This window comes from Anomaloglossus baeobatrachus, unplaced genomic scaffold (assembly GCF_048569485.1).
Source record: "Anomaloglossus baeobatrachus isolate aAnoBae1 unplaced genomic scaffold, aAnoBae1.hap1 Scaffold_3809, whole genome shotgun sequence".
Taxonomy (NCBI): Eukaryota; Metazoa; Chordata; class Amphibia; order Anura; family Aromobatidae; genus Anomaloglossus; species Anomaloglossus baeobatrachus.
Window position 1 is genome coordinate 43402 of NW_027443152.1, and position 13511 is coordinate 56912.

The 13511-nt window shown below is 46.1% G+C and overlaps 8 non-coding genes across 8 annotated transcripts; all 8 read right to left on the reverse strand.

Moving 5' to 3' along the window:
• Positions 1-920: 920 nt before the first annotated feature.
• LOC142274923 (U2 spliceosomal RNA) lies at positions 921-1111 on the reverse strand. Its single transcript, XR_012739147.1, has one exon. It is a non-coding gene; the product is annotated as a U2 spliceosomal RNA (small nuclear RNA).
• A 1387-nt stretch (positions 1112-2498) lies between these two features.
• Positions 2499-2689, reverse strand: LOC142274924 (U2 spliceosomal RNA). The gene has a single exon (XR_012739148.1). It is a non-coding gene; the product is annotated as a U2 spliceosomal RNA (small nuclear RNA).
• A 1387-nt stretch (positions 2690-4076) lies between these two features.
• On the reverse strand, positions 4077-4267 carry LOC142274925 (U2 spliceosomal RNA). Its single transcript, XR_012739149.1, has one exon. It is a non-coding gene; the product is annotated as a U2 spliceosomal RNA (small nuclear RNA).
• Positions 4268-5654: 1387 nt separating this feature from the next.
• On the reverse strand, positions 5655-5845 carry LOC142274926 (U2 spliceosomal RNA). The gene has a single exon (XR_012739150.1). It is a non-coding gene; the product is annotated as a U2 spliceosomal RNA (small nuclear RNA).
• Positions 5846-7232: 1387 nt separating this feature from the next.
• Positions 7233-7423, reverse strand: LOC142274927 (U2 spliceosomal RNA). The gene has a single exon (XR_012739151.1). It is a non-coding gene; the product is annotated as a U2 spliceosomal RNA (small nuclear RNA).
• Positions 7424-8810: 1387 nt separating this feature from the next.
• LOC142274928 (U2 spliceosomal RNA) lies at positions 8811-9001 on the reverse strand. The gene has a single exon (XR_012739152.1). It is a non-coding gene; the product is annotated as a U2 spliceosomal RNA (small nuclear RNA).
• Positions 9002-10389: 1388 nt separating this feature from the next.
• LOC142274930 (U2 spliceosomal RNA) lies at positions 10390-10580 on the reverse strand. The gene has a single exon (XR_012739153.1). It is a non-coding gene; the product is annotated as a U2 spliceosomal RNA (small nuclear RNA).
• A 1387-nt stretch (positions 10581-11967) lies between these two features.
• Positions 11968-12158, reverse strand: LOC142274931 (U2 spliceosomal RNA). The gene has a single exon (XR_012739154.1). It is a non-coding gene; the product is annotated as a U2 spliceosomal RNA (small nuclear RNA).
• Between the last annotated feature and the right edge of the window lie 1353 nt (positions 12159-13511).

A 13511-nucleotide genomic window follows, 5' to 3' on the forward strand; every position in this document is an offset into this window, starting at 1 on the left:
CCCCTCCTTCCACTAGCCCACCCTCCCACCCAAAGAACAACTTCTTCTGCGCAGCTTGTTTTCTAGGCAGCAGCGCTATTGTGATGTCATCGGGGGGCATTGTGACAAGCCGCCAGTGTTCCGTCTCTTCATGTTGTGCACAGTTCAAACGGAAAATACATCAACAGGCAGACTACAGAAAAGCTTACTATCAAAGGTTAGAGGGGGGCTTTCTCAGAGGGCTTTTTACAGTTTTTCTATTCCCAATTAGCCGTTTAAGTGTACTTATTGAAAGTAGTAATTCTTTCATAGGCCGCCCTTTCTTAGTATTTGACGTTCCTTATATTGCGGTATGAGGCTTCGCAGTAGGTTGCAAACATTCATCACCCATGACTGTCCCCAATTGAGCTCAGAAGCTCAATGTCTATCATGACCTCTCTTTTAGAATGTCCAAGAGCAAGCAAACTATTCCTCCAGGAGAGGGCGCCAACAGACTACTAAAGAGATCATCATTACTCAAAGAAAACCCCAAAAACCAATGCATGATAGGAATAAACAGGTAACTTTCTTTGGAGTGGAAGCGGAGAGATCGCACCAGATGCCAATTCTAGATGTTATCACACCTGTGGTCACTGCAGCAGCAGGTGAATCCACTTTGTCCAAAAGGGATCTATTCCATTCAATTGCAAATGATCTAGATAAGACAGAGAACTGCAGCACGGGGACATAGCCGAGTTGGTCAGGTTGAGTGGTGATGAGTTTGCTATTTGGATGAATAAAGAAAGTCAAAAGTGTGAAAGATAAAAAACAAAAGGAGGAAGTGTGAAAAGTGAATGGGCCAAATTGAGGTGCATATGAAGACGTATGCTTTCTTCCAATTCATTAAATCGGGCTAATATGAATCAGGTGAATTGAGTTCTGCTTTTGGAAACTGGGTTAAGAAGGGGTGCACCGTTCCTGGAGGTACTGCAATACCAGGTCAATGCGTGGAGTGGACAGAGCAAGCTCTTTTTCCATCTCCCTGTTCTAAAAATCCATTTAATATATGGTCCCCAGATAGGGGACGTATCAGATATTAAACTGATAAGAACAGATACTACACTTGATCTTAGCCAAAAGGCCGAGAAGCGATAACCAGAATTGGTTTGGGCCTCGAGTGGCACCCTGGCCTATGCCGGACACATCTTAGGGAGAGAGAGCGAGAGGGAGACAAACCCACGCCTACACAAGACATTTTGTCACCCAAGCCAACCCTTGAAAAGGCTGCTTTGCAGAGCCAAAACAAGAAGAATGGTGCGTTTTGCAGCCGCCGCCCACTGCAATGAATCTGAATAACTCCTCCTTTAGGGCGCAAGCAACTCCCCTCCCCCTTGCAGTCTTTCCAATTCACGATACAAAAAGACGGACAGGACAGGTTGCCTGACTTTCCGTCACTGCCACCCTTTGCCATCCTTACCCGTAGAAAGCCCTTTCATCATCCCCAAACCCTAATCTTTTCCCTTTCCTTCCCAGCCCCCAAACCCTGCCCTCTGTACCTTTCTCACCACCCGCTTCCCTTCTCCTGTCATCCCCCTACCACCCGGGAAAAAAAGAGATTGCCCCCTCCTTCCACTAGCCCACCCTCCCACCCAAAGAACAACTTCTTCTGCGCAGCTTGTTTTCTAGGCAGCAGCGCTATTGTGATGTCATCGGGGGGCATTGTGACAAGCCGCCAGTGTTCCGTCTCTTCATGTTGTGCACAGTTCAAACGGAAAATACATCAACAGGCAGACTACAGAAAAGCTTACTATCAAAGGTTAGAGGGGGGCTTTCTCAGAGGGCTTTTTACAGTTTTTCTATTCCCAATTAGCCGTTTAAGTGTACTTATTGAAAGTAGTAATTCTTTCATAGGCCGCCCTTTCTTAGTATTTGACGTTCCTTATATTGCGGTATGAGGCTTCGCAGTAGGTTGCAAACATTCATCACCCATGACTGTCCCCAATTGAGCTCAGAAGCTCAATGTCTATCATGACCTCTCTTTTAGAATGTCCAAGAGCAAGCAAACTATTCCTCCAGGAGAGGGCGCCAACAGACTACTAAAGAGATCATCATTACTCAAAGAAAACCCCAAAAACCAATGCATGATAGGAATAAACAGGTAACTTTCTTTGGAGTGGAAGCGGAGAGATCGCACCAGATGCCAATTCTAGATGTTATCACACCTGTGGTCACTGCAGCAGCAGGTGAATCCACTTTGTCCAAAAGGGATCTATTCCATTCAATTGCAAATGATCTAGATAAGACAGAGAACTGCAGCACGGGGACATAGCCGAGTTGGTCAGGTTGAGTGGTGATGAGTTTGCTATTTGGATGAATAAAGAAAGTCAAAAGTGTGAAAGATAAAAAACAAAAGGAGGAAGTGTGAAAAGTGAATGGGCCAAATTGAGGTGCATATGAAGACGTATGCTTTCTTCCAATTCATTAAATCGGGCTAATATGAATCAGGTGAATTGAGTTCTGCTTTTGGAAACTGGGTTAAGAAGGGGTGCACCGTTCCTGGAGGTACTGCAATACCAGGTCAATGCGTGGAGTGGACAGAGCAAGCTCTTTTTCCATCTCCCTGTTCTAAAAATCCATTTAATATATGGTCCCCAGATAGGGGACGTATCAGATATTAAACTGATAAGAACAGATACTACACTTGATCTTAGCCAAAAGGCCGAGAAGCGATAACCAGAATTGGTTTGGGCCTCGAGTGGCACCCTGGCCTATGCCGGACACATCTTAGGGAGAGAGAGCGAGAGGGAGACAAACCCACGCCTACACAAGACATTTTGTCACCCAAGCCAACCCTTGAAAAGGCTGCTTTGCAGAGCCAAAACAAGAAGAATGGTGCGTTTTGCAGCCGCCGCCCACTGCAATGAATCTGAATAACTCCTCCTTTAGGGCGCAAGCAACTCCCCTCCCCCTTGCAGTCTTTCCAATTCACGATACAAAAAGACGGACAGGACAGGTTGCCTGACTTTCCGTCACTGCCACCCTTTGCCATCCTTACCCGTAGAAAGCCCTTTCATCATCCCCAAACCCTAATCTTTTCCCTTTCCTTCCCAGCCCCCAAACCCTGCCCTCTGTACCTTTCTCACCACCCGCTTCCCTTCTCCTGTCATCCCCCTACCACCCGGGAAAAAAAGAGATTGCCCCCTCCTTCCACTAGCCCACCCTCCCACCCAAAGAACAACTTCTTCTGCGCAGCTTGTTTTCTAGGCAGCAGCGCTATTGTGATGTCATCGGGGGGCATTGTGACAAGCCGCCAGTGTTCCGTCTCTTCATGTTGTGCACAGTTCAAACGGAAAATACATCAACAGGCAGACTACAGAAAAGCTTACTATCAAAGGTTAGAGGGGGGCTTTCTCAGAGGGCTTTTTACAGTTTTTCTATTCCCAATTAGCCGTTTAAGTGTACTTATTGAAAGTAGTAATTCTTTCATAGGCCGCCCTTTCTTAGTATTTGACGTTCCTTATATTGCGGTATGAGGCTTCGCAGTAGGTTGCAAACATTCATCACCCATGACTGTCCCCAATTGAGCTCAGAAGCTCAATGTCTATCATGACCTCTCTTTTAGAATGTCCAAGAGCAAGCAAACTATTCCTCCAGGAGAGGGCGCCAACAGACTACTAAAGAGATCATCATTACTCAAAGAAAACCCCAAAAACCAATGCATGATAGGAATAAACAGGTAACTTTCTTTGGAGTGGAAGCGGAGAGATCGCACCAGATGCCAATTCTAGATGTTATCACACCTGTGGTCACTGCAGCAGCAGGTGAATCCACTTTGTCCAAAAGGGATCTATTCCATTCAATTGCAAATGATCTAGATAAGACAGAGAACTGCAGCACGGGGACATAGCCGAGTTGGTCAGGTTGAGTGGTGATGAGTTTGCTATTTGGATGAATAAAGAAAGTCAAAAGTGTGAAAGATAAAAAACAAAAGGAGGAAGTGTGAAAAGTGAATGGGCCAAATTGAGGTGCATATGAAGACGTATGCTTTCTTCCAATTCATTAAATCGGGCTAATATGAATCAGGTGAATTGAGTTCTGCTTTTGGAAACTGGGTTAAGAAGGGGTGCACCGTTCCTGGAGGTACTGCAATACCAGGTCAATGCGTGGAGTGGACAGAGCAAGCTCTTTTTCCATCTCCCTGTTCTAAAAATCCATTTAATATATGGTCCCCAGATAGGGGACGTATCAGATATTAAACTGATAAGAACAGATACTACACTTGATCTTAGCCAAAAGGCCGAGAAGCGATAACCAGAATTGGTTTGGGCCTCGAGTGGCACCCTGGCCTATGCCGGACACATCTTAGGGAGAGAGAGCGAGAGGGAGACAAACCCACGCCTACACAAGACATTTTGTCACCCAAGCCAACCCTTGAAAAGGCTGCTTTGCAGAGCCAAAACAAGAAGAATGGTGCGTTTTGCAGCCGCCGCCCACTGCAATGAATCTGAATAACTCCTCCTTTAGGGCGCAAGCAACTCCCCTCCCCCTTGCAGTCTTTCCAATTCACGATACAAAAAGACGGACAGGACAGGTTGCCTGACTTTCCGTCACTGCCACCCTTTGCCATCCTTACCCGTAGAAAGCCCTTTCATCATCCCCAAACCCTAATCTTTTCCCTTTCCTTCCCAGCCCCCAAACCCTGCCCTCTGTACCTTTCTCACCACCCGCTTCCCTTCTCCTGTCATCCCCCTACCACCCGGGAAAAAAAGAGATTGCCCCCTCCTTCCACTAGCCCACCCTCCCACCCAAAGAACAACTTCTTCTGCGCAGCTTGTTTTCTAGGCAGCAGCGCTATTGTGATGTCATCGGGGGGCATTGTGACAAGCCGCCAGTGTTCCGTCTCTTCATGTTGTGCACAGTTCAAACGGAAAATACATCAACAGGCAGACTACAGAAAAGCTTACTATCAAAGGTTAGAGGGGGGCTTTCTCAGAGGGCTTTTTACAGTTTTTCTATTCCCAATTAGCCGTTTAAGTGTACTTATTGAAAGTAGTAATTCTTTCATAGGCCGCCCTTTCTTAGTATTTGACGTTCCTTATATTGCGGTATGAGGCTTCGCAGTAGGTTGCAAACATTCATCACCCATGACTGTCCCCAATTGAGCTCAGAAGCTCAATGTCTATCATGACCTCTCTTTTAGAATGTCCAAGAGCAAGCAAACTATTCCTCCAGGAGAGGGCGCCAACAGACTACTAAAGAGATCATCATTACTCAAAGAAAACCCCAAAAACCAATGCATGATAGGAATAAACAGGTAACTTTCTTTGGAGTGGAAGCGGAGAGATCGCACCAGATGCCAATTCTAGATGTTATCACACCTGTGGTCACTGCAGCAGCAGGTGAATCCACTTTGTCCAAAAGGGATCTATTCCATTCAATTGCAAATGATCTAGATAAGACAGAGAACTGCAGCACGGGGACATAGCCGAGTTGGTCAGGTTGAGTGGTGATGAGTTTGCTATTTGGATGAATAAAGAAAGTCAAAAGTGTGAAAGATAAAAAACAAAAGGAGGAAGTGTGAAAAGTGAATGGGCCAAATTGAGGTGCATATGAAGACGTATGCTTTCTTCCAATTCATTAAATCGGGCTAATATGAATCAGGTGAATTGAGTTCTGCTTTTGGAAACTGGGTTAAGAAGGGGTGCACCGTTCCTGGAGGTACTGCAATACCAGGTCAATGCGTGGAGTGGACAGAGCAAGCTCTTTTTCCATCTCCCTGTTCTAAAAATCCATTTAATATATGGTCCCCAGATAGGGGACGTATCAGATATTAAACTGATAAGAACAGATACTACACTTGATCTTAGCCAAAAGGCCGAGAAGCGATAACCAGAATTGGTTTGGGCCTCGAGTGGCACCCTGGCCTATGCCGGACACATCTTAGGGAGAGAGAGCGAGAGGGAGACAAACCCACGCCTACACAAGACATTTTGTCACCCAAGCCAACCCTTGAAAAGGCTGCTTTGCAGAGCCAAAACAAGAAGAATGGTGCGTTTTGCAGCCGCCGCCCACTGCAATGAATCTGAATAACTCCTCCTTTAGGGCGCAAGCAACTCCCCTCCCCCTTGCAGTCTTTCCAATTCACGATACAAAAAGACGGACAGGACAGGTTGCCTGACTTTCCGTCACTGCCACCCTTTGCCATCCTTACCCGTAGAAAGCCCTTTCATCATCCCCAAACCCTAATCTTTTCCCTTTCCTTCCCAGCCCCCAAACCCTGCCCTCTGTACCTTTCTCACCACCCGCTTCCCTTCTCCTGTCATCCCCCTACCACCCGGGAAAAAAAGAGATTGCCCCCTCCTTCCACTAGCCCACCCTCCCACCCAAAGAACAACTTCTTCTGCGCAGCTTGTTTTCTAGGCAGCAGCGCTATTGTGATGTCATCGGGGGGCATTGTGACAAGCCGCCAGTGTTCCGTCTCTTCATGTTGTGCACAGTTCAAACGGAAAATACATCAACAGGCAGACTACAGAAAAGCTTACTATCAAAGGTTAGAGGGGGGCTTTCTCAGAGGGCTTTTTACAGTTTTTCTATTCCCAATTAGCCGTTTAAGTGTACTTATTGAAAGTAGTAATTCTTTCATAGGCCGCCCTTTCTTAGTATTTGACGTTCCTTATATTGCGGTATGAGGCTTCGCAGTAGGTTGCAAACATTCATCACCCATGACTGTCCCCAATTGAGCTCAGAAGCTCAATGTCTATCATGACCTCTCTTTTAGAATGTCCAAGAGCAAGCAAACTATTCCTCCAGGAGAGGGCGCCAACAGACTACTAAAGAGATCATCATTACTCAAAGAAAACCCCAAAAACCAATGCATGATAGGAATAAACAGGTAACTTTCTTTGGAGTGGAAGCGGAGAGATCGCACCAGATGCCAATTCTAGATGTTATCACACCTGTGGTCACTGCAGCAGCAGGTGAATCCACTTTGTCCAAAAGGGATCTATTCCATTCAATTGCAAATGATCTAGATAAGACAGAGAACTGCAGCACGGGGACATAGCCGAGTTGGTCAGGTTGAGTGGTGATGAGTTTGCTATTTGGATGAATAAAGAAAGTCAAAAGTGTGAAAGATAAAAAACAAAAGGAGGAAGTGTGAAAAGTGAATGGGCCAAATTGAGGTGCATATGAAGACGTATGCTTTCTTCCAATTCATTAAATCGGGCTAATATGAATCAGGTGAATTGAGTTCTGCTTTTGGAAACTGGGTTAAGAAGGGGTGCACCGTTCCTGGAGGTACTGCAATACCAGGTCAATGCGTGGAGTGGACAGAGCAAGCTCTTTTTCCATCTCCCTGTTCTAAAAATCCATTTAATATATGGTCCCCAGATAGGGGACGTATCAGATATTAAACTGATAAGAACAGATACTACACTTGATCTTAGCCAAAAGGCCGAGAAGCGATAACCAGAATTGGTTTGGGCCTCGAGTGGCACCCTGGCCTATGCCGGACACATCTTAGGGAGAGAGAGCGAGAGGGAGACAAACCCACGCCTACACAAGACATTTTGTCACCCAAGCCAACCCTTGAAAAGGCTGCTTTGCAGAGCCAAAACAAGAAGAATGGTGCGTTTTGCAGCCGCCGCCCACTGCAATGAATCTGAATAACTCCTCCTTTAGGGCGCAAGCAACTCCCCTCCCCCTTGCAGTCTTTCCAATTCACGATACAAAAAGACGGACAGGACAGGTTGCCTGACTTTCCGTCACTGCCACCCTTTGCCATCCTTACCCGTAGAAAGCCCTTTCATCATCCCCAAACCCTAATCTTTTCCCTTTCCTTCCCAGCCCCCAAACCCTGCCCTCTGTACCTTTCTCACCACCCGCTTCCCTTCTCCTGTCATCCCCCTACCACCCGGGAAAAAAAGAGATTGCCCCCTCCTTCCACTAGCCCACCCTCCCACCCAAAGAACAACTTCTTCTGCGCAGCTTGTTTTCTAGGCAGCAGCGCTATTGTGATGTCATCGGGGGGCATTGTGACAAGCCGCCAGTGTTCCGTCTCTTCATGTTGTGCACAGTTCAAACGGAAAATACATCAACAGGCAGACTACAGAAAAGCTTACTATCAAAGGTTAGAGGGGGGCTTTCTCAGAGGGCTTTTTACAGTTTTTCTATTCCCAATTAGCCGTTTAAGTGTACTTATTGAAAGTAGTAATTCTTTCATAGGCCGCCCTTTCTTAGTATTTGACGTTCCTTATATTGCGGTATGAGGCTTCGCAGTAGGTTGCAAACATTCATCACCCATGACTGTCCCCAATTGAGCTCAGAAGCTCAATGTCTATCATGACCTCTCTTTTAGAATGTCCAAGAGCAAGCAAACTATTCCTCCAGGAGAGGGCGCCAACAGACTACTAAAGAGATCATCATTACTCAAAGAAAACCCCAAAAACCAATGCATGATAGGAATAAACAGGTAACTTTCTTTGGAGTGGAAGCGGAGAGATCGCACCAGATGCCAATTCTAGATGTTATCACACCTGTGGTCACTGCAGCAGCAGGTGAATCCACTTTGTCCAAAAGGGATCTATTCCATTCAATTGCAAATGATCTAGATAAGACAGAGAACTGCAGCACGGGGACATAGCCGAGTTGGTCAGGTTGAGTGGTGATGAGTTTGCTATTTGGATGAATAAAGAAAGTCAAAAGTGTGAAAGATAAAAAACAAAAGGAGGAAGTGTGAAAAGTGAATGGGCCAAATTGAGGTGCATATGAAGACGTATGCTTTCTTCCAATTCATTAAATCGGGCTAATATGAATCAGGTGAATTGAGTTCTGCTTTTGGAAACTGGGTTAAGAAGGGGTGCACCGTTCCTGGAGGTACTGCAATACCAGGTCAATGCGTGGAGTGGACAGAGCAAGCTCTTTTTCCATCTCCCTGTTCTAAAAATCCATTTAATATATGGTCCCCAGATAGGGGACGTATCAGATATTAAACTGATAAGAACAGATACTACACTTGATCTTAGCCAAAAGGCCGAGAAGCGATAACCAGAATTGGTTTGGGCCTCGAGTGGCACCCTGGCCTATGCCGGACACATCTTAGGGAGAGAGAGCGAGAGGGAGACAAACCCACGCCTACACAAGACATTTTGTCACCCAAGCCAACCCTTGAAAAGTGCTGCTTTGCAGAGCCAAAACAAGAAGAATGGTGCGTTTTGCAGCCGCCGCCCACTGCAATGAATCTGAATAACTCCTCCTTTAGGGCGCAAGCAACTCCCCTCCCCCTTGCAGTCTTTCCAATTCACGATACAAAAAGACGGACAGGACAGGTTGCCTGACTTTCCGTCACTGCCACCCTTTGCCATCCTTACCCGTAGAAAGCCCTTTCATCATCCCCAAACCCTAATCTTTTCCCTTTCCTTCCCAGCCCCCAAACCCTGCCCTCTGTACCTTTCTCACCACCCGCTTCCCTTCTCCTGTCATCCCCCTACCACCCGGGAAAAAAAGAGATTGCCCCCTCCTTCCACTAGCCCACCCTCCCACCCAAAGAACAACTTCTTCTGCGCAGCTTGTTTTCTAGGCAGCAGCGCTATTGTGATGTCATCGGGGGGCATTGTGACAAGCCGCCAGTGTTCCGTCTCTTCATGTTGTGCACAGTTCAAACGGAAAATACATCAACAGGCAGACTACAGAAAAGCTTACTATCAAAGGTTAGAGGGGGGCTTTCTCAGAGGGCTTTTTACAGTTTTTCTATTCCCAATTAGCCGTTTAAGTGTACTTATTGAAAGTAGTAATTCTTTCATAGGCCGCCCTTTCTTAGTATTTGACGTTCCTTATATTGCGGTATGAGGCTTCGCAGTAGGTTGCAAACATTCATCACCCATGACTGTCCCCAATTGAGCTCAGAAGCTCAATGTCTATCATGACCTCTCTTTTAGAATGTCCAAGAGCAAGCAAACTATTCCTCCAGGAGAGGGCGCCAACAGACTACTAAAGAGATCATCATTACTCAAAGAAAACCCCAAAAACCAATGCATGATAGGAATAAACAGGTAACTTTCTTTGGAGTGGAAGCGGAGAGATCGCACCAGATGCCAATTCTAGATGTTATCACACCTGTGGTCACTGCAGCAGCAGGTGAATCCACTTTGTCCAAAAGGGATCTATTCCATTCAATTGCAAATGATCTAGATAAGACAGAGAACTGCAGCACGGGGACATAGCCGAGTTGGTCAGGTTGAGTGGTGATGAGTTTGCTATTTGGATGAATAAAGAAAGTCAAAAGTGTGAAAGATAAAAAACAAAAGGAGGAAGTGTGAAAAGTGAATGGGCCAAATTGAGGTGCATATGAAGACGTATGCTTTCTTCCAATTCATTAAATCGGGCTAATATGAATCAGGTGAATTGAGTTCTGCTTTTGGAAACTGGGTTAAGAAGGGGTGCACCGTTCCTGGAGGTACTGCAATACCAGGTCAATGCGTGGAGTGGACAGAGCAAGCTCTTTTTCCATCTCCCTGTTCTAAAAATCCATTTAATATATGGTCCCCAGATAGGGGACGTATCAGATATTAAACTGATAAGAACAGATACTACACTTGATCTTAGCCAAAAGGCCGAGAAGCGATAACCAGAATTGGTTTGGGCCTCGAGTGGCACCCTGGCCTATGCCGGACACATCTTAGGGAGAGAGAGCGAGAGGGAGACAAACCCACGCCTACACAAGACATTTTGTCACCCAAGCCAACCCTTGAAAAGGCTGCTTTGCAGAGCCAAAACAAGAAGAATGGTGCGTTTTGCAGCCGCCGCCCACTGCAATGAATCTGAATAACTCCTCCTTTAGGGCGCAAGCAACTCCCCTCCCCCTTGCAGTCTTTCCAATTCACGATACAAAAAGACGGACAGGACAGGTTGCCTGACTTTCCGTCACTGCCACCCTTTGCCATCCTTACCCGTAGAAAGCCCTTTCATCATCCCCAAACCCTAATCTTTTCCCTTTCCTTCCCAGCCCCCAAACCCTGCCCTCTGTACCTTTCTCACCACCCGCTTCCCTTCTCCTGTCATCCCCCTACCACCCGGGAAAAAAAGAGATTGCCCCCTCCTTCCACTAGCCCACCCTCCCACCCAAAGAACAACTTCTTCTGCGCAGCTTGTTTTCTAGGCAGCAGCGCTATTGTGATGTCATCGGGGGGCATTGTGACAAGCCGCCAGTGTTCCGTCTCTTCATGTTGTGCACAGTTCAAACGGAAAATACATCAACAGGCAGACTACAGAAAAGCTTACTATCAAAGGTTAGAGGGGGGCTTTCTCAGAGGGCTTTTTACAGTTTTTCTATTCCCAATTAGCCGTTTAAGTGTACTTATTGAAAGTAGTAATTCTTTCATAGGCCGCCCTTTCTTAGTATTTGACGTTCCTTATATTGCGGTATGAGGCTTCGCAGTAGGTTGCAAACATTCATCACCCATGACTGTCCCCAATTGAGCTCAGAAGCTCAATGTCTATCATGACCTCTCTTTTAGAATGTCCAAGAGCAAGCAAACTATTCCTCCAGGAGAGGGCGCCAACAGACTACTAAAGAGATCATCATTACTCAAAGAAAACCCCAAAAACCAATGCATGATAGGAATAAACAGGTAACTTTCTTTGGAGTGGAAGCGGAGAGATCGCACCAGATGCCAATTCTAGATGTTATCACACCTGTGGTCACTGCAGCAGCAGGTGAATCCACTTTGTCCAAAAGGGATCTATTCCATTCAATTGCAAATGATCTAGATAAGACAGAGAACTGCAGCACGGGGACATAGCCGAGTTGGTCAGGTTGAGTGGTGATGAGTTTGCTATTTGGATGAATAAAGAAAGTCAAAAGTGTGAAAGATAAAAAACAAAAGGAGGAAGTGTGAAAAGTGAATGGGCCAAATTGAGGTGCATATGAAGACGTATGCTTTCTTCCAATTCATTAAATCGGGCTAATATGAATCAGGTGAATTGAGTTCTGCTTTTGGAAACTGGGTTAAGAAGGGGTGCACCGTTCCTGGAGGTACTGCAATACCAGGTCAATGCGTGGAGTGGACAGAGCAAGCTCTTTTTCCATCTCCCTGTTCTAAAAATCCATTTAATATATGGTCCCCAGATAGGGGACGTATCAGATATTAAACTGATAAGAACAGATACTACACTTGATCTTAGCCAAAAGGCCGAGAAGCGATAACCAGAATTGGTTTGGGCCTCGAGTGGCACCCTGGCCTATGCCGGACACATCTTAGGGAGAGAGAGCGAGAGGGAGACAAACCCACGCCTACACAAGACATTTTGTCACCCAAGCCAACCCTTGAAAAGGCTGCTTTGCAGAGCCAAAACAAGAAGAATGGTGCGTTTTGCAGCCGCCGCCCACTGCAATGAATCTGAATAACTCCTCCTTTAGGGCGCAAGCAACTCCCCTCCCCCTTGCAGTCTTTCCAATTCACGATACAAAAAGACGGACAGGACAGGTTGCCTGACTTTCCGTCACTGCCACCCTTTGCCATCCTTACCCGTAGAAAGCCCTTTCATCATCCCCAAACCCTAATCTTTTCCCTTTCCTTCCCAGCCCCCAAACCCTGCCCTCTGTACCTTTCTCACCACCCGCTTCCCTTCTCCTGTCATCCCCCTACCACCCGGGAAAAAAAGAGATTGCCCCCTCCTTCCACTAGCCCACCCTCCCACCCAAAGAACAACTTCTTCTGCGCAGCTTGTTTTCTAGGCAGCAGCGCTATTGTGATGTCATCGGGGGGCATTGTGACAAGCCGCCAGTGTTCCGTCTCTTCATGTTGTGCACAGTTCAAACGGAAAATACATCAACAGGCAGACTACAGAAAAGCTTACTATCAAAGGTTAGAGGGGGGCTTTCTCAGAGGGCTTTTTACAGTTTTTCTATTCCCAATTAGCCGTTTAAGTGTACTTATTGAAAGTAGTAATTCTTTCATAGGCCGCCCTTTCTTAGTATTTGACGTTCCTTATATTGCGGTATGAGGCTTCGCAGTAGGTTGCAAACATTCATCACCCATGACTGTCCCCAATTGAGCTCAGAAGCTCAATGTCTATCATGACCTCTCTTTTAGAATGTCCAAGAGCAAGCAAACTATTCCTCCAGGAGAGGGCGCCAACAGACTACTAAAGAGATCATCATTACTCAAAGAAAACCCCAAAAACCAATGCATGATAGGAATAAACAGGTAACTTTCTTTGGAGTGGAAGCGGAGAGATCGCACCAGATGCCAATTCTAGATGTTATCACACCTGTGGTCACTGCAGCAGCAGGTGAATCCACTTTGTCCAAAAGGGATCTATTCCATTCAATTGCAAATGATCTAGATAAGACAGAGAACTGCAGCACGGGGACATAGCCGAGTTGGTCAGGTTGAGTGGTGATGAGTTTGCTATTTGGATGAATAAAGAAAGTCAAAAGTGTGAAAGATAAAAAACAAAAGGAGGAAGTGTGAAAAGTGAATGGGCCAAATTGAGGTGCATATGAAGACGTATGCTTTCTTCCAATTCATTAAATCGGGCTAATATGAATCAGG